The following is a 21,618-nucleotide window of genomic DNA, read 5'->3' on the forward strand; positions in this document are numbered from 1 at the left end:
GCGCGACTTCACCTGGACACAGGAATTTGTAAACCACAGTAAGCCGCTTCCTGAGCGCTTACCTCGTGGGCATTCAAGAACTGATTAGCAATTAGTTTCAACTTCTGTTTTACTGAACATTTATCATTTTTTGCCTGTTTAGAAGCTTCGCGCAGAAGCAAAGACATCCCTCTTTGAGACTTTCCTATATATGATACAATATACATAACCAGTGCGTAAGCATCAAGAACGAATTGAATGTCCATATTCGCCTGCCAAAGACGCAAAGCGCACGGATTGTAAGGATTAACTCTAGTATCTTTAGGGTGTCTTTTCAACAAAACTGTTTTCCTTTTGAGGTCATAAGTAACGGCAGAAATATATTCCACTTCTGACCAACCCAACTTAGCTAGCAACTCCTCAAAACTATCTACCCAAAACTCTTTTTCTTTCGATTGCAACATCTCATACAATCTCTTTGACCTTGCCTTACATCTGAGTTCTTCCTGTACGCTACCAAGCTCTCTTAAACTAGGGTCGTAAATTATGGTTCTGGGCATAGGTGGAAACGGGATTCCAAAACGTCAAACGGAATTATTATCGACCTTCTTTCTACAAGTCGTTGTGTGTTTGTGAATTTGTAATCGTGTTAACAAATCTAAATGTTCGTCATTGTGCTCAGCAGCACAAGAAATAACATTATCAATAAATTCCTCTACTTCCTTAACATTTGAGAGATCATTTTTAAGTTTTGGAGCATCTTTTATCCAAATCAAACCCGAGGGGGTAGACACTTGAGAACTCAGGTGTACAATATGTCTTGAACTCAATGTACTGTCAAAGCTGAACTCTGAGTTCCGAAGACTTTGAACTCAATGCACTGTCAAAGCTGAACTCTTTTGAACTCAGGTGTACACAGAGATCCAAAGTGTCTACCCCCTCGATCAAACCATGTTGGTGGGGCGAACCTCTTTGCTGTATTTCAACTCTAAAATAATAGTCTTCTATAACGCCAAGAGGACCTAATTTCTGTAACGCCTTAAGCAAAGCCCGAAAACGGTGGTCAAAATATCTAGCGCAAGTAACAGGATCATCCTGAATCAATTTTGCCCTTTCCAAAAAACTTAAATTATTAATATCATCGTTAGGTAAACTCTCCTGCCCAGAGGTTAGTCTCAAAATATTCAGTAGCTCAGGCCATTTACTTTCGGCAGCCGAAAACGTTATGAAAAAGGTAGCCGTACCAAGCTGTCTAATCATACCCATCAATTCCTTTTGTCTGTGTTGCCAATAAGAAGGCGAGCTCTGTAGTCTTTCTAAAACCCTAAAACCATCATCCTGCTTAATTAAAGCATCAAGAGAACCTGCAGAGGCTAAAAGTCCAGCAATATAATTCGACCCATCTGTTCTTTTAGTTTTCTTCATGCAAACCTGTATAGATTGACTAACTTTCAAGGTTTCCAATTTGACAAAAGAGTAAAACAATTTCGAAGGATTTTTAGCACAGCGCCTATCAATATTACGAAGCTCCCATTTAAAAATATCACTAAAACTTCCCTTAACCTTAAGGTTCATTTTTGACCCACGTAAATGCTCGGGAATGACAATTCTTCCGCATCCTCGTCAAAGAGTAACGACATTGGGGTTTGACCTTCACCAGGAGAAAACTTAACATGCATGGTATTACTTGGCAAGAAATTACTTAAAGAAACTAATAATGTGTCTTGATTCCCAACTGTTAACGAACTACTTTCGTTGGGTTCATTCCACATATCATCGCTATCATTCTCTGCGTTTATTGGCGCTACTGGATTATCTCCTGATACATCAACTTAATATACCTGACGGTCATTTTCGTCAACGATAAATTCAAGTTCTTCAGGAATGGGGTCTAATATTTCACTCTTAACGGTAATTCCATGTTTAACATACAAAGGCGTTCTTACCAGAACGTTCAGGGCAGAGACCTGCACGGGCCGAGTTTTTCAGGCCCGACCCAAGCCCGGCCCGGTTTTAGCATTTTGAATAAGCCCGAAACCCGGCCCGAGCCCGAGTACATAGTTGGTTTTTCGGCCCGGTCCGGCCCGGCCCGTTACATGCATTAACCAAGCCCGGCCCGGCCCGGCCCGACACATTGCACGAATTGAACAGGCCCGGCCCGGCCCGGCCCGTTACACGTATTTCAGTTGTAATTTTTATATTTTTTTACATAAAATCAATGATTTGAATTCATATTTGCTTTAGCGTCGTGTATTTTTCATTTCTTTTGATAATTGTTCGCTACATTTGCTCTTAGAAGCTTATACTCATTTAAATTATCTTTCATTTGAACTTTGGATTAAATGATAATCAACAAAAGCCCGGCCCGGCCCGGCCCGTTAATTTCCAAAATTTTAAAAGCCCGACCCGGCCCGGCCCGTTAATTTCCAAAATTTTAAAGCCCGACCCGGCCCGGCCCGATACAATTTTCAAAAGTGGAAAGCCCGGCTCGGCCCGACCCGATCGGGCCGGGCCTCGGGCCGGACCGGGCTTGAGCCCGGCCCGTGCAGGACTCTGGTTCAGGGCCTCTAAAATGACTTTGGGTCTCACAGTTTCGTACAAATAGGGTGTGTTATACTGCATTCTTCTCATAAACTCAATTTGAATAGTATCCGTGTCTCGAGGTAACCTGGGTAAAACCGAGGCTGTGGACTCTACATTTATAGGGACGTTAACCACATTTCCTTTAATACCACGTTGTTGGTCACACCCTAACCTTCGTATTTGCATGAATGGTATTCGTGGTGATATCATTCTTTCTTCTAAATTACTTATGTTACTTAATTGCGCAGGTATTTCAGGAAACACAAATCCATTTTCCCTTGAAAATTTTGGAATTTGCTTTCTCTTAACGCTTTTAGAACAAGTACTACACAAAAATATTTCATCATTCAACTCTCTTTGCTCAATACCAGGGACTGACAAAAAATCTATGGACTTTACAATGGCGCCAGATGACTTAAAAAAACGATTTGAACATCCTTCACACGGTCACGTTGGGCCATCTTTTATGCTATCAAAATAGGTCTGCTCTATAAGCGAGGGGTTTGCTCGCCTATCTGCGGCTGAAGATCTTTGTCTAGCACGTTCAACATCCCTATACTCGGGATCTTGGCGTTTAGCCGCCATACCTGTCTGGTTTCTAGCACGTTCAACATCTCTAAACTCGGGATCTTGGCGTTTAGCAGCCTTACAAGCCTGGTTTCTATCACGTTCAACATCGCAATACTCGGGACCTTGGCGTTTAGCCGCCATACCTGTCTGGTTTCTAGCACGTTCAACATCTCTAAACTCGGGATCTTGGCGTTTAGCAGCCTTACAAGCCTGGTTTCTATCACGTTCAACATCTCTATACTCGGGATCTTGGCGTTTAGCCGCCTTACCCGTCTGGTTTCTACCACGATCAACATCTCTATACTCGGGATCTTGGCGTTTAGCCGCCTTACAAGTCTGGTTTCTACCACGTTCAACATCTCTATACTCGGGATCTTGGCGTTTAGCCGCCTTACAAGTCTGGTTTCTAGCACGTTCAACATCTCTAAACTCGGGATCTTGGCGTTTAGCAGCCTTACAAGCCTGGTTTCTATCACGTTCAACATCTCCTTACTCGGGATCTTGGCGTTTAGCCGCCTTACCCGTCTGGTTTCTACCACGTTCAACATCTCTATACTCGGGATCTTGGCGTTTAGCCGACTTCGAGGGGGAAACCACTAAGAAAATTTTGTACACCTGATTTCAGATTTCAAATGACTTCAATTGAACTATCAAAGACTTCATTCGACTTCAAAGACTTCACTAACTGTATTTGATTTCAGATGACTTCAATAAAATTTATAAAGACTTCAAGGGACTTCAATATAATTTATAAAGACTTCAAGTGACTTCAATACAATTTATAAAGACTTCAAGTGACTTCAATACAATTTATGAAGACTTCAAGTGACTTCAATATAATTTAGAGACTTCAAGTGACTTCATTACATTTTATAGACTTCAAGTGACTTCATTACATTTTATAGATTTCAAGTGACTTCAATAGAATTTGTAAAGACTTCTAGTGACTTCAACATAATTTAAAGACTTCTAGTGACTTCAACATAATTTAAAGACTTCAAGTGACTTCAATAGAATTTATAGACTAAAGCCGATTTCTATTTTTTTCTCAAGACTTCATTAAATTGTAATAATTTAAAAATATCTATGTACTTCGCTATTAAGTACTAAGGTGCAGAGCAACCGATAGCAATTATCTATGCAGAATTATATCAAGAATTAATTTACTATAAGAATGCCTAAGTCACTAGATTTTACGCTTCTACTCTTACGCCGGTGTTAGTGGACAAGTAAGCCCCACCCCTTTCATGTCCCTCATTGCTCTGCGCTTTCCTATTGGATCCCGCGGGGATAGGTCATACAGACGCGATTGACGTATTCCGAATAGAGAAAGAAAACGTCTAGCAAAGTAAGCAGAAAATGGAGGCTGCCAGCGGTGCTGAAACGGTTAGGGAATGGTTTTTAATTGCCATTAACAAGTTAGTTAAAGGTTTTCAACCTAACTTAATGGATTTTGAATACTTGTCTCTACGTGAAAATCGTTCGTTCTATAATTGTTTCTAAATCGAATCAAGTGTACTATACTTATGATTTCGTGAGTTCTAAAAACCAAACCAAGGCTTAACGAGAAGGTAAAAGAGATAGATGGTGGAAAACATAGAGTAAGATAAAATATTAAGTCCCGCCTTCTTTTCCAGCCTCCCCCCACCCATGAGGGGGGATTGTCGACTATCACGCGCGCACCGGACGCCTTTTAGGCCTTCTTATAGTAAATTCCTTCTTGATTATATGGCGCAGATACAAGCCCGGATAGTATACTGATCCATTTGATCGTCGCTTATGTCTCAAGAATTCTGCGACGTTTCACGCGGGAAAATATGATCACGTGATCGGCCGCTATTTACGGAAAGAAGTTTTTGTCGTGGCATAGCTAACTCAATCACGCCAGTGAGCGCTTGGGCAGTAGTTTTTGCAAGGGGTCGGTCATTCATGAAATCCCGTACGCTACCCGCGAAATCCAACTTAAAAAATCTCATAAAAAATCCGAAATCAATAAAGAAATAACAAAACAGTAAAGAAATCACAAAATCAGTAGAGAAATCACAAAATCAGTAGAGAAATCACAAAATCAGTAAAGATACCACAAAATCAACAAAGAAATCACAAAATCAGTAACGAAATCGCGAAATCCATTACAAAATTCACGAAATCCAAACTCAAAAGAAATCACAAAATCCAACGAAATCAATTAAAATATTACAAAATTCACGAAATCCAAACTCAAAAGAAATCACAAAATCAAACGAAATCAATTGAAATATCCCAAAATCTGCCGAAATCATGGAAAAAATCCGAGGAAATCACGGGAAAAATTGCAAAATCCGTTGGATTTTATCGAATTTTGAAATCAATCCGACGAAATCAATTGAATTCCGACGAAATCAAACGAAATCCGAAGAAATCAAACGAAATCCGAAGAAATCAAATTGGATTTCGAAATCCCGTACACTTTTTCCAAAACGTCCGACCCCTCAGGTTTTTGAAACTGATTATCGTCTGATTCATACTCGAATTCATAGTTCAGAGAACTAGAAGACACAATTTGTAAATTGGCTGCTTGTATGCTGTATTTCGAAGGTTCCCAATTTAGTTAAATAGTAGTTTAAATTAAGCCAATTAAACTTCGCCACAAACAATAATATATCGTTTTTACGAATATTCCTTGAAAACGGAATGATTAGCAGCCGACAATAAGTCCAAAAAGGAAAAAATTCTGGGGAAGAGTGTCTGGCACAAGAGTCTGGTAGCATTGCACCTCCGAAAACGGCCGAAAATTGAGGGATCAAGACCAGCCCCCCCCCTGTTTGACTGGAAAATTTATAGGACATTGTCCACTGTAGTGTGCAGAAATAGTATCACATCTCCATAGTCAAGCTATCAAAACTTCCACAATTTTATTGGTCAAACTGTCCAGTGACCCCCTCAGTTTTTAACAAAATTATGGCACATCTTAAAATTCCAGTGTCCTGTGCTTATTTCCGGCCCTGATCAAGACTATTGAAAATAAAATTTGAAGAAAAGGAAATTTCCACTTATGAAAGACGGAATTTCAATAGACTTCAAGGGATTTTTCTACCACTTCATTTGACTTCAAGAGATTTCCAACGGACTTCGTATGACTTCCGAGAGACTTCGTATGACTTCCGAGAGACTTCGTATGACTTCCGAGAGACTTCGTATGACTTCCGAGAGACTTCAAGAGATTTCCGAGAGACTTCAAGAGATTTCCGAGAGACTTCAAGAGATTTCCGAGAGACTTCAAGAGATTTCCGAGAGACTTCAAGAGATTTCCGAGAGACTTCAAGAGATTTCCGAGAGACTTCAAGAGATTTCCGAGAGACTTCAAGAGATTTCCGAGAGACTTCAAGAGATTTCCGAGAGACTTCAAGAGATTTCCGAGAGACTTCAAGAGATTTCCGAGAGACTTCAAGAGATTTCCGAGAGACTTCAAGAGATTTCCGAGAGACTTCAAGAGATTTCCGAGAGACTTCAAGAGATTTCCGAGAGACTTCAAGAGATTTCCGAGAGACTTCAAGAGATTTCCGAGAGACTTCAAGAGATTTCCGAGAGACTTCAAGAGATTTCCGAGAGACTTCAAGAGATTTCCGAGAGACTTCAAGAGATTTCCGAGAGACTTCAAGAGATTTCCGAGAGACTTCAAGAGATTTCCGAGAGACTTCAAGAGATTTCCGAGAGACTTCAAGAGATTTCCGAGAGACTTCAAGAGATTTCCGAGAGACTTCAAGAGATTTCCGAGAGACTTCAAGAGATTTCCGAGAGACTTCAAGAGATTTCCGAGAGACTTCAAGAGATTTCCGAGAGACTTCAAGAGATTTCCGAGAGACTTCAAGAGATTTCCGAGAGACTTCAAGAGATTTCCGAGAGACTTCAAGAGATTTCCGAGAGACTTCAAGAGATTTCCGAGAGACTTCAAGAGATTTCCGAGAGACTTCAAGAGATTTCCGAGAGACTTCAAGAGATTTCCGAGAGACTTCAAGAGATTTCCGAGAGACTTCAAGAGATTTCCGAGAGACTTCAAGAGATTTCCGAGAGACTTCAAGAGATTTCCGAGAGACTTCAAGAGATTTCCGAGAGACTTCAAGAGATTTCCGAGAGACTTCAAGAGATTTCCGAGAGACTTCAAGAGATTTCCGAGAGACTTCAAGAGATTTCCGAGAGACTTCAAGAGATTTCCGAGAGACTTCAAGAGATTTCCGAGAGACTTCAAGAGATTTCCGAGAGACTTCAAGAGATTTCCGAGAGACTTCAAGAGATTTCCGAGAGACTTCAAGAGATTTCCGAGAGACTTCAAGAGATTTCCGAGAGACTTCAAGAGATTTCCGAGAGACTTCAAGAGATTACCGAGAGACTTCAAGAGATTTCCGAGAGACTTCAAGAGATTTCCGAGAGACTTCAAGAGATTTCCGAGAGACTTCAAGAGATTTCCGAGAGACTTCAAGAGATTTCCGAGGGACTTCAAGAGATTTCCGAGGGACTTCAAGAGATTTCCGAGGGACTTCAAGAGATTTCCGAGGGACTTCAAGAGATTTCCGAGAGACTTCAAGAGATTTCCGAGAGACTTCAAGAGATTTCAAAGGGACTTCAAGAGATTTCCGAGAGACTTCAAGAGATTTCCGAGAGACTTCAAGAGATTTCCGAGAGACTTCAAGAGATTTCCGAGAGACTTCAAGAGATTTCCGAGAGACTTCAAGAGATTTCCGAGAGACTTCAAGAGATTTCCGAGAGACTTCAAGAGATTTCCGAGAGACTTCAAGAGATTTCAAAGGGACTTCGTATGACTTCTCTTGACTTCAGAGAGACTTCAAGAGATTTCAAAGGGATTTCGTATGACTTCAAGAGACTTCCAAGAGACTTCGACTGACTTCAAGCGATTTCCAAGGACTTCGCATGACTTCAAGGGATTCTCTAGGCACTTCCTAAGATTTCCGAGATTTCAACTAAACTTTGCGATTTATAGAGACTTCAAAAACAATTTATGGACTTCAATTGTGATTTCAAAAATTTTGTACACCTGATTTCACAAGTGGTTTCCCCCTCGGCCGACTTATACAATTGGTTTCTGACACGTTCTCTTTCCCTATAATTTGGATCTTGGCGTTCAGTAGCCTTACTTATCTGATTTCTTACACGTTCGCTTGCTTTATACCTTTCATCAACCCTTATTAATTTCTTGGTAAATATACCACCCTGATTTTCAATTTCACAATGTGACTCATTCTCTCGCTTTTTCCCCTTACCTAGCGACTCTCTCTTACTGCGTTCTTCATTTTGTCTCAAGATTCTTAATCTTTCTAAGGGATAGACATTACCATGGGACGTACAAGGTACTTGTTCATCGCCCTCGATTATTTCACTAATATTAGCATTATCATTTTGTACATTATTGGGTTCCTCATTAATAGATATGCCTACGCTTACAGTACTTTCAATAGAGCTTTTATTTAATGCATCATCTTTCGCAGAATCATGGCCAACTGGCCTCGCGGTAGGACCAAAATTGGGTGTGCTAGAACCTGTTCCCGAAACAGCCTTTTTTTCAGCTGCTAACACTCTTCTCCTTCATTTTCTCGTTTCCTAAATTCAGGATCTGACCTTTTTGCCCTCATTCTTTCCCTCGCTTTACGTTTCCTGATTTCCTCTTTACTTAAATTATTATCTTCCTCCATTTTATTATTCAGTTAAATACTCACAAAGATCCGCAAAAGCAATCCCCTTGCAAGACTCTGTAACGTTTGAAATATTATTTTCCGAAGAAAGTTATTACAGAAGATTGAATTATGAAGTACTACCTTTGAAATTCAAATAAAGAATGATAAAAGTGCGTAAAAAAGGTCTTTCACAAATAGGGGGCGTATAAACTAAACAGCATTTGTTTATATTTAAAAAATATACATTGCCAATAACACTTTTTTAGACACAATAGTGGAAGTTTTAGTCTCATTTAAAACATGTAAAACAATTATCTCAATAACAATATCTAGCAATCTTAGCTCCAAAATATTTTTTGATACAAAAAAAATGTTCTATATTCTTCATTTTTGAAAATATATTTTTAAGCGTTTATAATGATTACTCTCTACACCTACACTTATCTAACAAGGAGTATAAATCCACAAGTGGAAGCGGTGTTTTTATTGAAAATATATATTTTTAAGCGTTTATCATTACGCTCTACAGCTACACTAATCTTACACAAACAAGGAGTACTATAAACCCACTACTGGAAGCGGTATTTTTATTCAAACGTAAAACAATTTCGCTTAAACTTAACATCTGTAGGAATCGGTAAAAATGTCTCTATCACTCCTCGGTAACTGTATGCGCAGGATTTTACGACATTGTAACTCAAATTCATCTGATTATGTTTTAACAAGGTTAAATCTAACTGGGAATAAGATGAAAGGAGTAGAAGCTTATCGGTCTTAGGAAATATGAAATTTTATCTTAACAGTTCGTTAAATCATAAGTTTATAACGAAAAAACGCGGAAGGGGAAAACGAGCAGACAACAGCGAATTTTGGGGGTGCCAAAGTTGAACTTCCACTCGAAACGCAATGAGAAAGTGGATAAAATAATGCCATCAGCTATTTAACTGCGTCGATATATTTAACGACTTGACCCATGACATGCCCTTAACCCTGGCTTCTATGAATCCTATTTATTCTTGGATGCTAGGAAACTTGGTAGACGTAACAAGTACCAAGTACCCAAGCATCCTTCAATAAACGTCTGGCAACATTGTGGTACGCATGGTACAACTAAAAAATAGGATGTGTATTTATCTTTCGACTCACTCCAAGCCGTTAAGCCCTCATCACAGAGGATTTGAAACACTATCGTAATTCATAGTGTCTCGAATCTCTACGTTCCTGTCCGTTATGAACAGTGCTGAGAGAATGATACATCAGAAAGAGCCATTCAAATCGAATTGCCGAAAATATTATCCATATTTTCATTTCATATTACAAAGAAAATAAATTATTATGGTTCTGTGAGGAGCTTCCCATTTTGGTTGTTGTTTTCAAAAATATATCGCAAAGCACGGGCCTTGATGGATACAGGAGGCAATGATTTATCGACTTCGGTACTTGAGAGGTTTATCTTTAATATTTAAATAAATATAATTATTTTTAACTATTTTAATCGCCAGTAAATAACTTTAAAAATAGTTAAATCGTTTAAAATAAAGTTGTTCCAGAAGAAAATAGGGGAAGTGGGTAGCCGTAGCCTTGAGCCATACAAGTCGTCCAGTGATTCTCACTTACAATGGTCGATTCCCCTACCACCCTTAAAATTTGAATCTGGCCAATCGGCGCGAAGCATAAAATAGTACCAGATTTCATTGCGAACGCCACCATGTAGCGAACTGTGGAACTAACTTGTGTAGTCTGCTTATATTTCTGCAGTGCTTCAGTTTGAGTTAGGGTTACATCAGGCAACGGGTTAATGCGGATATTGGTTTATTTAAGGACGAAAATTCGGTTATTTAATAAAATGAATGTCGTTAAGAGTACGCAGTGTGATTTAACGTACAAGGAAACTACCGATAAGAAAACTCAGGCTGTGTTGAAAGGAAAAGTAAGATCTACCCAAACCAATCCCAATGTTAAAAATCAAACTACAACAACTTGGATACAACTTTATTACTTTGAACTCTTCCCTATCACAGTTTAAAACTTCGGGCAAGTTAATTTTTTCCCTGGAACTTAGAAATACCATTGTATTTAAAAATAAAGACATATTTTAAAATAAGTTATGAATTTAGTACTTACCACTCGATTCCAGCCTCTGCCATTCTGCCTGAGTGCCTCACTGCCTCTAGCAGACGCCTCTAGTCAGTTGGAAGGCGTAGGACCGTACTGTCCACAGAATTACGTCACTCGTGTGTTAATGCGCGTAAAAATCCTATCTCTCTTCACCCCCACGGGGAGGGAAATGGCGCGAAAAATCCGTAAACGGGACGCCTCGCGAAGTTGCCCAAGCTACCCACTTCCCCTATTTTCTTCTGGTTGTTCCTATTATCTTTCGAAACTTTGCTAATATTGACGTTTAAAGTGAAGGGTACCCCTCTTGCCCGCTTTTTTCAAATTTTGGGATATATATACGATTCGTTTCCATTATAATAATAGATAAAAACGCATTCGCGTGAACCGATGGTGGAAGCCCTGCCATTGCGAGACTAGACGTTTCTCGTAACCCTAGCCGATCGCCGCGTATATCTTGAAACCAAACGGTGACGAAGGAAAAGAAGCCGGAATGGACTGACTGGCGTCCATGTGGAATGGACAAAGACCTGAAGATGGTGGTGCATAGAAGCTGGTGTCAATGTGGAATTGACGAAGAACAGAAGATGGTGGTGCATAGAAGCTGGTGCAAGGTGAAATTGACGAAGATCAGAAGATGTTTGTGCTAGGAAGCTAGCAAGTACAGACTAGTGTCCATGTGGAGTGGACGAAAACCAAAGCTGGTGGTGTTGGAACTCAAGTAGAATAGCCAGAGGAGACAAACCCAAATTTCCGTGAACTGTCAATGCAGTCCGGAAATTGGGAACACGTTTGCTCCGAACGCGGTCACGTGGGGTCTGACAGACAGAAAGACAGAAAGACAGACAGACAGACAGACACACAGACACGGCCGGTGTAATACCTCTCCGTGACATACGCCACTCGGAGAGGTAAAAATTAGTTTTTAAGTGTTTTTTAAAATTCTACCAATTTAACCTTCGTTCAGGGGGCTCGGTGGCGCAATGGTAGCGCTTCTGAAACCAGATCAGAAGGCTGCGTATTCGAATCACGTCCGGGTCAAAGAAAGAATAAAAGTCAGTTTTTAAGTTGTTTTTATAATTCTACCAATTAAACCTTCGTAAAGGGGACTCGGTGGCGCAATAGTAGCGCGTCTGACTCCAGATCAGAAGGCTGCGTGTTGGAATCACGTTCGGGTCAAAGAAATAATAAAAATCAGTTTTTAAGTTGTTTTTAAAATTCTACCAATTAAACCTTCTTAAAGGGTGCTCGGTGGCGCAATGGTAGCGCGTCTGACTCCAGAACAGAAGGCTGCGTGTTCGAATCACGTCCGGGTCAAACAAATAATAAAAATAAGTTTTCAAGTTGTTTTTAGAATTCTACCAATTAAAGCTTCTTAAAGGGGGCTCGGTGGCGCAATGGTAGCGCGTCTAACTCCAGATCAGAAGGCTGCGTGTTCGAATCACGTCCGGGTCAAACAAATAATAAAGGTTAGTTTTTACGTTGTTTATAGAAATTCTACCAATTAAACCGTCAGGGGGCTCGGTGGCGCAATGGTAGCGCGTCTGACACCAGATTAGACGGCTGCGTGTTCGAATCACGTCTGGGTCAAAGAAATAATTAAAACTTAGTTTTTATGTTGTTTATAGAATTCTACCCATTGAACTTCGTAAGGGGGCTCGGTGGCGCAATAGTAGCGCGTCGAACTCCAGATCAGAAGGCTGCGTGTTGGAATCACGTCCGGGTCAAAGAAATAATAAAAATCCGTTTTTAAGTTGTTTTTAAAATTCTACCAATTAAACCTTCGTAAAGGGGGCTCGGTGGCGCAATGGTAGAGCGTCTGACTCCAGATCAGAAGGCTTTGTGTTGGAATCACGTCCGGGTCAAAGCAATAATAAAAATCAGTTTTTAAGTGTTTTTTAAAATTCTACCAATTAAACCTTCGTAAAGGGGGCTTGGTGGGGCAATGGTAGCACGTCTGACTCCAGATCAGAAGGCTGCGTGTTCGAATCACTTCCGGGTCAAACAAATAATAAAATTTAGTTTTTCCGTTGTTTATAGAAATTCTACCAATTTAACCTTCGTTCAGGGGGCTCGGTGGCGCAATGGTAGCGCTTCTGACTCCAGATCAGAAGGCTGCGTGTTGGAATCACGTTCGGGTCAAAGAAATAATAAAAATCACTTTTAAAGTTGTTTTTAAAATTCTACCAATTAAACCTTCGTAAAGGGAGCTCGGTGGCGCAATGGTAGCGCGTCTGACTCCAGAACAGAAGGCTGCGTGTTCGAATCACGTCCGGGTCAAACAAATAATAAAGGTTAGTTTTTACATTGTTTATAGAAATTCTACCAATTAAACCTTCGTAAAGGGGACTCGGTGGCGCAATGGTAGCGCGTCTGACTCCAGATCAGAAGGCTGCGTGTTCGAATCACGTCCGGGTCAAACAAATAATAAAGGTTAGTTTTTACATTGTTTATAGAAATTCTACCAATTAAACCGTCAGGGGGCTCGGTGGCGCAATGGTAGCGCGTCTGACACCAGATCAGAAGGCTGCGTGTTCGAATCACGTCTGGGTCAAAGAAATAATTAAAACTTAGTTTTTAAGTTGTTTATAGAATTCTACCAATTAAACCGTCAGGGGCTCGGTGGCGCAATGGTAGCGCGTCTGACACCAGACTAGACGGCTGCGTGTTCGAATCACGTCTGGGTCAAACAAATAATTAAAACTTAGTTTTTATGTTGTTTATAGAATTCTACCAATTAAACTTCGTAAGGGGGGCTCGGTGGCGCAATAGTAGCGCGTCGAACTCCAGATCAGAAGGCTGCGTGTTGGAATCACGTCCGGGTCAAAGAAATAATAAAAATCCGTTTTTAAGTTGTTTTTAAAATTCTACCAATTAAACCTTCGTAAAGGGGGCTCGGTGGCGCAATGGTAGAGCGTCTGACTCCAGATCAGAAGGCTTTGTGTTGGAATCACGTCCGGGTCAAACAAATCATAAAGGTTAGTTTTTACGTTGTTTATAGAATTCTACCAATTAAACCTTCGTAAGGGGGGCTCGGTGGCGCAATAGTAGCGCGTCTGACTCCAGATCAGAAGGCTTTGTGTTGGAATCACGTCCGGGTCAAAGCCATAATAAAAATCAGTTTTTAAGTGTTTTTTAAAATTCTACCAATTAAACCTTCGTAAAGGGGGCTTGGTGCAGCAATGGTAGCACGTGTGACTCCAGATCAGAAGGCTGCGTGTTCGAATCACGTCCGGGTCAAACAAATAATAAAGGTTAGTTTTTACATTGTTTATAGAAATTCTACCAATTAAACCGTCAGGGGGCTCGGTGGCGCAATGGTAGCGCGTCTGACACCAGATCAGAAGCCTGCGTGTTCGAATCACGTCTGGGTCAAAGAAATAATTAAAACTTAGTTTTTAAGTTGTTTATAGAATTCTACCAATTAAACCGTCAGGGGCTCGGTGGCGCAATGGTAGCGCGTCTGACACCAGACTAGACGGCTGCGTGTTCGAATCACGTCTGGGTCAAACAAATAATTAAAACTTAGTTTTTATGTTGTTTATAGAATTCTACCAATTAAACTTCGTAAGGGGGGCTCGGTGGCGCAATAGTAGCGCGTCGAACTCCAGATCAGAAGGCTGCGTGTTGGAATCACGTCCGGGTCAAAGAAATAATAAAAATCCGTTTTTAAGTTGTTTTTAAAATTCTACCAATTAAACCTTCGTAAAGGGGGCTCGGTGGCGCAATGGTAGAGCGTCTGACTCCAGATCAGAAGGCTTTGTGTTGGAATCACGTCCGGGTCAAACAAATCATAAAGGTTAGTTTTTACGTTGTTTATAGAATTCTACCAATTAAACCTTCGTAAGGGGGGCTCGGTGGCGCAATAGTAGCGCGTCTGACTCCAGATCAGAAGGCTTTGTGTTGGAATCACGTCCGGGTCAAAGCCATAATAAAAATCAGTTTTTAAGTGTTTTTTAAAATTCTACCAATTAAACCTTCGTAAAGGGGGCTTGGTGCAGCAATGGTAGCACGTGTGACTCCAGATCAGAAGGCTGCGTGTTCGAATCACGTCCGGGTCAAACAAATAATAAAGGTTAGTTTTTACATTGTTTATAGAAATTCTACCAATTAAACCGTCAGGGGGCTCGGTGGCGCAATGGTAGCGCGTCTGACACCAGATCAGAAGCCTGCGTGTTCGAATCACGTCTGGGTCAAAGAAATAATTAAAACTTAGTTTTTAAGTTGTTTATAGAATTCTACCAATTAAACCTTCGTAAGGGGGGCTCGGTGGCGCAATAGTAGCGCGTCTGACTCCAGTGCAGAAGGCTGCGTGTTGGAATCACGTCCGGGTCAAAGAAATAATAAAAATCAGTTTTTAAGTTGTTTTTAAAATTCTACCAATTAAACCTTCGTAAGGGGGCTCGGTGGCGCAATGGTAGCGCGTCTGACTCCAGATCAGAAGGCTTTGTGTTGGAATCACGTCCGGGTCAAAGCAATAATAAAAATCAGTTTTTAAGTGTTTTTTTAAAATTCTACCAATTAAACCTTCGTAAAGGGGGCTTGGTGGCGCAATGGTAGCACGTCTGACTCCAGATCAGAAGGCTGCGTGTTCGAATCACGTCCGGGTCAAACAAATCATAAAGGTTAGTTTTTACGTTGTTTATAGAAATTCTACCAATTAAACCGTCAGGGGGCTCGGTAGCGCAATGGTAGCGCGTCTGACACCAGATCAGACGGCTGCGTGTTCGAATCACGTCTGGGTCAAAGAAATAATTAAAACTTAGTTTTTATGTTGTTTATAGAATTCTACCAATTAAACTTCGTAAAGGGGGCTCGGTGGCGCAATAGTAGCGCGTCGAACTCCAGATCAGAAGACGGCGTGTTGGAATCACGTCCGGGTCAAAGAAATAATAAAAATCCGTTTTTAAGTTGTTTTTAAAATTCTACCAATTAAACCTTCGTAAAGGGGGCTCGGTGGCGCAATGGTAGCGCGTCTGACTCCAGATCAGAAGGCTTTGTGTTGGAATCACGTCCGGGTCAAAGCAATAATAAAAATCAGTTTTTAAGTGTTTTTTAAAATTCTACCAATTAAACCTTCGTAAAGGGGGCTTGGTGGGGCAAAGGTAGCACGTCTGACTCCAGATCAGAAGGCTGCGTGTTGGAATCACGTCCGGGTCAAACAAATCATAAAGGTTAGTTTTTACGTTGTTTATAGAATTCTACCAATTAAACCTTCGTAAGGGGGGCTCGGTGGCGCAATAGTAGCGCGTCTGACTCCAGATCAGAAGGCTTTGTGTTGGAATCACGTCCGGGTCAAAGCCATAATAAAAATCAGTTTTTAAGTGTTTTTTAAAATTCTACCAATTAAACCTTCGTAAAGGGGGCTTGGTGCAGCAATGGTAGCACGTGTGACTCCAGATCAGAAGGCTGCGTGTTCGAATCACGTCCGGGTCAAACAAATAATAAAGGTTAGTTTTTACATTGTTTATAGAAATTCTACCAATTAAACCGTCAGGGGGCTCGGTGGCGCAATGGTAGCGCGTCTGACACCAGATCAGAAGCCTGCGTGTTCGAATCACGTCTGGGTCAAAGAAATAATTAAAACTTAGTTTTTAAGTTGTTTATAGAATTCTACCAATTAAACCTTCGTAAGGGGGGCTCGGTGGCGCAATAGTAGCGCGTCTGACTCCAGTGCAGAAGGCTGCGTGTTGGAATCACGTCCGGGTCAAAGAAATAATAAAAATCAGTTTTTAAGTTGTTTTTAAAATTCTACCAATTAAACCTTCGTAAGGGGGCTCGGTGGCGCAATGGTAGCGCGTCTGACTCCAGATCAGAAGGCTTTGTGTTGGAATCACGTCCGGGTCAAAGCAATAATAAAAATCAGTTTTTAAGTGTTTTTTAAAATTCTACCAATTAAACCTTCGTAAAGGGGGCTTGGTGGCGCAATGGTAGCACGTCTGACTCCAGATCAGAAGGCTGCGTGTTCGAATCACGTCCGGGTCAAACAAATCATAAAGGTTAGTTTTTACGTTGTTTATAGAAATTCTACCAATTAAACCGTCAGGGGGCTCGGTAGCGCAATGGTAGCGCGTCTGACACCAGATCAGACGGCTGCGTGTTCGAATCACGTCTGGGTCAAAGAAATAATTAAAATCAGTTTTTAAGTTGTTTTTAAAATTCTACCAATTAAACATTCGTAAAGGGAGCTCGGTGGCGCAATGGTAGCGCGTCTGACTCCAGAACAGAAGGCTGCGTGTTCGAATCACGTCCGGGTCAAACAAATAATAAAGGTTAGTTTTTACATTGTTTATAGAAATTCTACCAATTAAACCGTCAGGGGGCTCGGTGGCGCAATGGTAGCGCGTCTGAGACCAGATCAGAAGGCTGCGTGTTCGAATCACGTCTGGGTCAAAGAAATAATTAAAACTTAGTTTTTAAGTTGTTTATAGAATTCTACCAATTAAACCTTCGTAAGGGGGGCTCGGTGGCGCAATAGAAGTGCGTCTGACTCCAGATCAGAAGGCTGCGTGTTGGAATCACGTCCGGGTCAAAGAAATAATAAAAATCAGTTTTTAAGTGTTTTTTAAAATTCTACCAATTAAACCTTCGTAAAGGGGGCTTGATGGCGCAATGGTAGCACGTCTGACTCCAGATCAGAAGGCTGCGTTTTCTAATCACCTCCGGGTGAAACAAATAATAAAATTTAGTTTTTACGTTGTTTATAGAAATTCTACCAATTTAACCTTCGTTCAGGGGGCTCGGTGGCGCAATGGTAGCGCTTCTGAAACCAGATCAGAAGGCTGCGTGTTCGAATCACGTCCGGGTCAAAGAAAGAATAAAAGTCAGTTTTTAAGTTGTTTTTAGAATTCTACCAATTAAACCTTCGTAAAGGGGACTCGGTGGCGCAATAGTAGCTCGTCTGACTCCAGATCAGAAGGCTGCGTGTTGGAATCACGTTCGGGTCAAAGAAATAACAAGTTGGGAAAACCAAAATATTACCTCTCCGTGTCGAGAAGATTATATAAACAAAATTATCCAATGAAAACACTTTTGCCCTCATCCTTTATATATATAGGAGGCAATGAATGAAATATATCACAATGCACGGGCCTTGATAGATACAGGAGGCAATGAAGGAAATATATCGCATGCACGGGCCTTGGTAGATATAGGAGGCAATGAAGGAAATATATCGCATGCACGGGCCTTGGTTGATACAGGAGGCAGTGATAATCTCTCTTTGTACGAGAGGTTTATCTTTAATATTTAAATAAATATAATTATTTTTAATTATTTTAATCTTCAATAATTAACATTAATAATAGTTAAATCAATTAAAATAAAGTTATACCTATTATCTTCTCAAACTTTGCTAATATTGACGTTTAAAGTGAAGGGTACCCCTCTTCCCGCTTTCTTCAAATTTTGGGGTATATATACGATTCGATTCCATTATAACAGTAAGGAAAAAGCGCAATTGCGAAAACCTTTGGTGGCCGATCCCACCTTAGGGAGGCTAGACGTTTCTCGTAACCCTAGCTGATCGCCGCGTATATCCTAAAACCAAACGATGATAATGGAGTAGAAGCCAATGATACAGATTGGTGTCTATGTGGAATAGACGGAAGACAAGTGGATGGTGGTGATTAGAAGCAAGTGTAAGTGCAGACTGGTGTCAATGTGGGATTGACAAAGAACAGAAGATGATGGTGTTGGAAGCCAGATAAGTACCAGGCTGGTGTTCATGTGGGATGGACAAAGATCAGAAGATGGTGGTAAGAGAACTCAAGTAGAGGAGCCATTTCCGTGACTGTGAAAGCAGTTCGGAAATGGCGAACACGTTTGCTCCGATACGCAAACTGCGAACGCGGTCACGTGGGTGTAACAACGGACAGACAGACAGACACACACACAGACAGACACGGCCGTTACAGAACCTCTCCTGGACTACGTCACACGGAGAGGTAATAAAAATCAGTTTTTAAGTTGTTTTTAAAATTCTACCAATTAAACCTTCGTAAAGGGGGCTCGGTGGCGCAATGGTAGCGCGTCTGACTCCAGAACAGAAGGCTGCGTGTTCGAATCACGTCCGGGTCAAACAAATAATAACAATAAGTTTTTAAGTTGTTTTTAGAATTCTACCAATTAAAGCTTCGTAAAGGGGACTCGGTGGCGCAATGGTAGCGCGTCTGACTCCAGATCAGAAGGCTGCGTGTTCGAATCACGTCCGGGTCAAACAAATAATAAAATTTAGTTTTTACGTTTTTTATAGAAATTCCACCAATTAAACCTTCGTAAAGGGGTCTCGGTGGCGCAATGGTAGCGCGTCTGACTCCAGATCAGAAGGCTGCGTGTTCGAATCACGTCCGGCTCAATATAGAAATTCTACCAATTAAACCGTCAGGGGGCTCGGTGGCGCAATGGTAGCGCGTCAGACACCAGATCAGAAGGCTGCGTGTTCGAATCACGTCTGGGTCAAAGAAATAATTAAAACTTAGTTTTTAAGTTGTTTATAGAAATCTACCAATTAAACTTCGTAAAGGGGGCTCGGTGGCGCAATAGTAGCTCGTCTGACTCCAGATCAGAAGGCTGCGTGTTGCAATCACGTTCGGGTCAAAGAAATAATAAAAATCAGTTTTTAAGTTGTTTTTAAAATTCTACCAATTAAACCTTCGTAAAGGGGGCTCGGTGGCGCAATGGTAGCGCGTCTGACTCCAGATCAGAAGGCTGCGTGTTGGAATCACGTCCGGGTCAAAGCAATAATAAAAATCAGTTTTTACGTTGTTTATAGAAATTCTACCAATTAAACCTTCGTAAAGGGGGCTTGGTGGCGCAATGGTAGCACGTCTGACTCCAGATCAGAAGGCTGCGTGTTCGAATCACGTCCGGGTCAAACAAATAATAAAATTTAGTTTTTACGTTGTTTATAGAAATTCTACCAATTAAACCTTCGTAAAGGGGGCTCGGTGGCGCAATGGTAGCGCGTCTGACTCCAGATCAGAAGGCTTTGTGTTGGAATCACGTCCGGGTCAAAGCAATAATAAAAATCAGTTTTTAAGTGTTTTTTAAAATTCTACCAATTAAATCTTCGTAAAGGGGGCTTGGTGGGGCAATGGTAGCACGTCTGACCCCAGATCAGAAGGCTGCGTGTTCGAATCACGTCCGGGTCAAACAAATAATAAAATTTAGTTTTTCCGTTGTTTATAGAAATTCTACCAATTTAACCTTCGTTCAGGGGGCTCGGTGGCGCAATGGTAGCGCTTCTGACTCCAGATCAGAAGGCTGCGTGTTGGAATCACGTTCGGGTCAAAGAAATAATAAAAATCAGTTTTTAAGTTGTTTATAGAAATTCTACCAATTAAACCTTCGTAAAGGGGGCTTGGTGGCGCAATGGTAGCACGTCTGACTCCAGATCAGAAGGCTGCGTGTTCGAATCACGTCCGGGTCAAACAAATAATAAAATTTAGTTTTTACGTTGTTTATAGAAATTCTACCAATTAAACCTTCGTAAAGGGGGCTCGGTGGCGCAATGGTAGCGCGTCTGACTCCAGATCAGAAGGCTTTGTGTTGAAATCACGTCCGGGTCAAAGCAATAATAAAAATCAGTTTTTAAGTGTTTTTTAAAATTCTACCAATTAAATCTTCGTAAAGGGGGCTTGGTGGGGCAATGGTAGCACGTCTGACCCCAGATCAGAAGGCTGCGTGTTCGAATCACGTCCGGGTCAAACAAATAATAAAATTTAGTTTTTCCGTTGTTTATAGAAATTCTACCAATTTAACCTTCGTTCAGGGGGCTCGGTGGCGCAATGGTAGCGCGTCTGACTCCAGAACAGAAGGCTGCCTGTTCGAATCACGTCCGGGTCAAACAAATAATAAAGGTTAGTTTTTAAATTGTTTATAGAAATTCTACCAATTATAGCGTCAGGGGGCTCGGTGGCGCAATGGTAGCGCGTCTGACACCAGATCAGAAGGCTGCGTGTTCGAATCACGTCTGGGTTAAAGAAATAATTAAAACTTAGTTTTTAAGTTGTTTATAGAATTCTACCAATTAAACCTTCGTAAGGGGGGCTCGGTGGCGCAATAGTAGCGCGTCTGACTCCAGATCAGAAGGCTGCGTGTTGGAATCACGTCCGGGTCAAAGAAATAATAAAAATCAGTTTTTAAGTGTTTTTTAAAATTCTACCAATTAAACCTTCGTAAAGGGGGCTTGATGGCGCAGTGGTAGCACGTCTGACTCCAGATCAGAAGGCTGCGTGTTGGAATCACGTCCGGGTCAAAGAAATAATAAAAATCCGTTTTTAAGTTGTTTTTAAAATTCTGCCAATTAAACCTTCGTAAAGTGGGCTCGGTGGCGCAATGGTAGCGCGTCTGACTCCAGATCAGAAGGCTTTGTGTTGGAATCACGTCCGGGTCAAAGCAATAATAAAAATCAGTTTTTAAGTGTTTTTTAAAATTCTACCAATTAAACCTTCGTAAAGGGGGCTTGGTGGGGCAATGGTAGCACGTCTGACCCCAGATCAGAAGGCTGCGTGTTCGAATCACGTCCGGGTCAAACAAATAATAAAATTTAGTTTTTCCGTTGTTTATAGAAATTCTACCAATTTAACCTTCGTTCAGGGGGCTCGGTGGCGCAATGGTAGCGCTTCTGACTCCAGATCAGAAGGTTGCGTGTTGGAATCACGTTCGGGTCAAAGAAATAATAAAAATCAGTTTTTAAGTT

The 21,618-nt window shown here is 41.1% G+C and overlaps 11 non-coding genes across 11 annotated transcripts; all 11 read left to right on the forward strand.

Annotated features, from left to right (window-relative positions):
• The first annotated feature begins 12,299 nt into the window (after positions 1 to 12,299).
• On the forward strand, positions 12,300 to 12,371 carry TRNAW-CCA (transfer RNA tryptophan (anticodon CCA)). Its single transcript has one exon. It is a non-coding gene; the product is annotated as a tRNA-Trp (tRNA).
• An 892-nt stretch (positions 12,372 to 13,263) lies between these two features.
• On the forward strand, positions 13,264 to 13,335 carry TRNAW-CCA (transfer RNA tryptophan (anticodon CCA)). The gene has a single exon. It is a non-coding gene; the product is annotated as a tRNA-Trp (tRNA).
• Positions 13,336 to 13,398: 63 nt separating this feature from the next.
• TRNAW-CCA (transfer RNA tryptophan (anticodon CCA)) lies at positions 13,399 to 13,470 on the forward strand. The gene has a single exon. It is a non-coding gene; the product is annotated as a tRNA-Trp (tRNA).
• Positions 13,471 to 15,455: 1,985 nt separating this feature from the next.
• TRNAW-CCA (transfer RNA tryptophan (anticodon CCA)) lies at positions 15,456 to 15,527 on the forward strand. The gene has a single exon. It is a non-coding gene; the product is annotated as a tRNA-Trp (tRNA).
• A 1,302-nt stretch (positions 15,528 to 16,829) lies between these two features.
• TRNAW-CCA (transfer RNA tryptophan (anticodon CCA)) lies at positions 16,830 to 16,901 on the forward strand. The gene has a single exon. It is a non-coding gene; the product is annotated as a tRNA-Trp (tRNA).
• A 2,022-nt stretch (positions 16,902 to 18,923) lies between these two features.
• Positions 18,924 to 18,995, forward strand: TRNAW-CCA (transfer RNA tryptophan (anticodon CCA)). Its single transcript has one exon. It is a non-coding gene; the product is annotated as a tRNA-Trp (tRNA).
• Positions 18,996 to 19,061: 66 nt separating this feature from the next.
• Positions 19,062 to 19,133, forward strand: TRNAW-CCA (transfer RNA tryptophan (anticodon CCA)). Its single transcript has one exon. It is a non-coding gene; the product is annotated as a tRNA-Trp (tRNA).
• A 65-nt stretch (positions 19,134 to 19,198) lies between these two features.
• TRNAW-CCA (transfer RNA tryptophan (anticodon CCA)) lies at positions 19,199 to 19,272 on the forward strand. Its single transcript has one exon. It is a non-coding gene; the product is annotated as a tRNA-Trp (tRNA).
• A 308-nt stretch (positions 19,273 to 19,580) lies between these two features.
• Positions 19,581 to 19,652, forward strand: TRNAW-CCA (transfer RNA tryptophan (anticodon CCA)). The gene has a single exon. It is a non-coding gene; the product is annotated as a tRNA-Trp (tRNA).
• A 67-nt stretch (positions 19,653 to 19,719) lies between these two features.
• TRNAW-CCA (transfer RNA tryptophan (anticodon CCA)) lies at positions 19,720 to 19,791 on the forward strand. Its single transcript has one exon. It is a non-coding gene; the product is annotated as a tRNA-Trp (tRNA).
• Positions 19,792 to 20,274: 483 nt separating this feature from the next.
• TRNAW-CCA (transfer RNA tryptophan (anticodon CCA)) lies at positions 20,275 to 20,346 on the forward strand. Its single transcript has one exon. It is a non-coding gene; the product is annotated as a tRNA-Trp (tRNA).
• The last annotated feature ends 1,272 nt before the right edge of the window (positions 20,347 to 21,618 follow it).

The sequence above is a fragment of the Phalangium opilio genome, unplaced genomic scaffold (genome assembly GCF_054372755.1).
Source record: "Phalangium opilio isolate 3A_F unplaced genomic scaffold, DU_Popi_V2 ptg000352l_1, whole genome shotgun sequence".
Lineage (NCBI taxonomy): Eukaryota > Metazoa > Arthropoda > Arachnida > Opiliones > Phalangiidae > Phalangium > Phalangium opilio.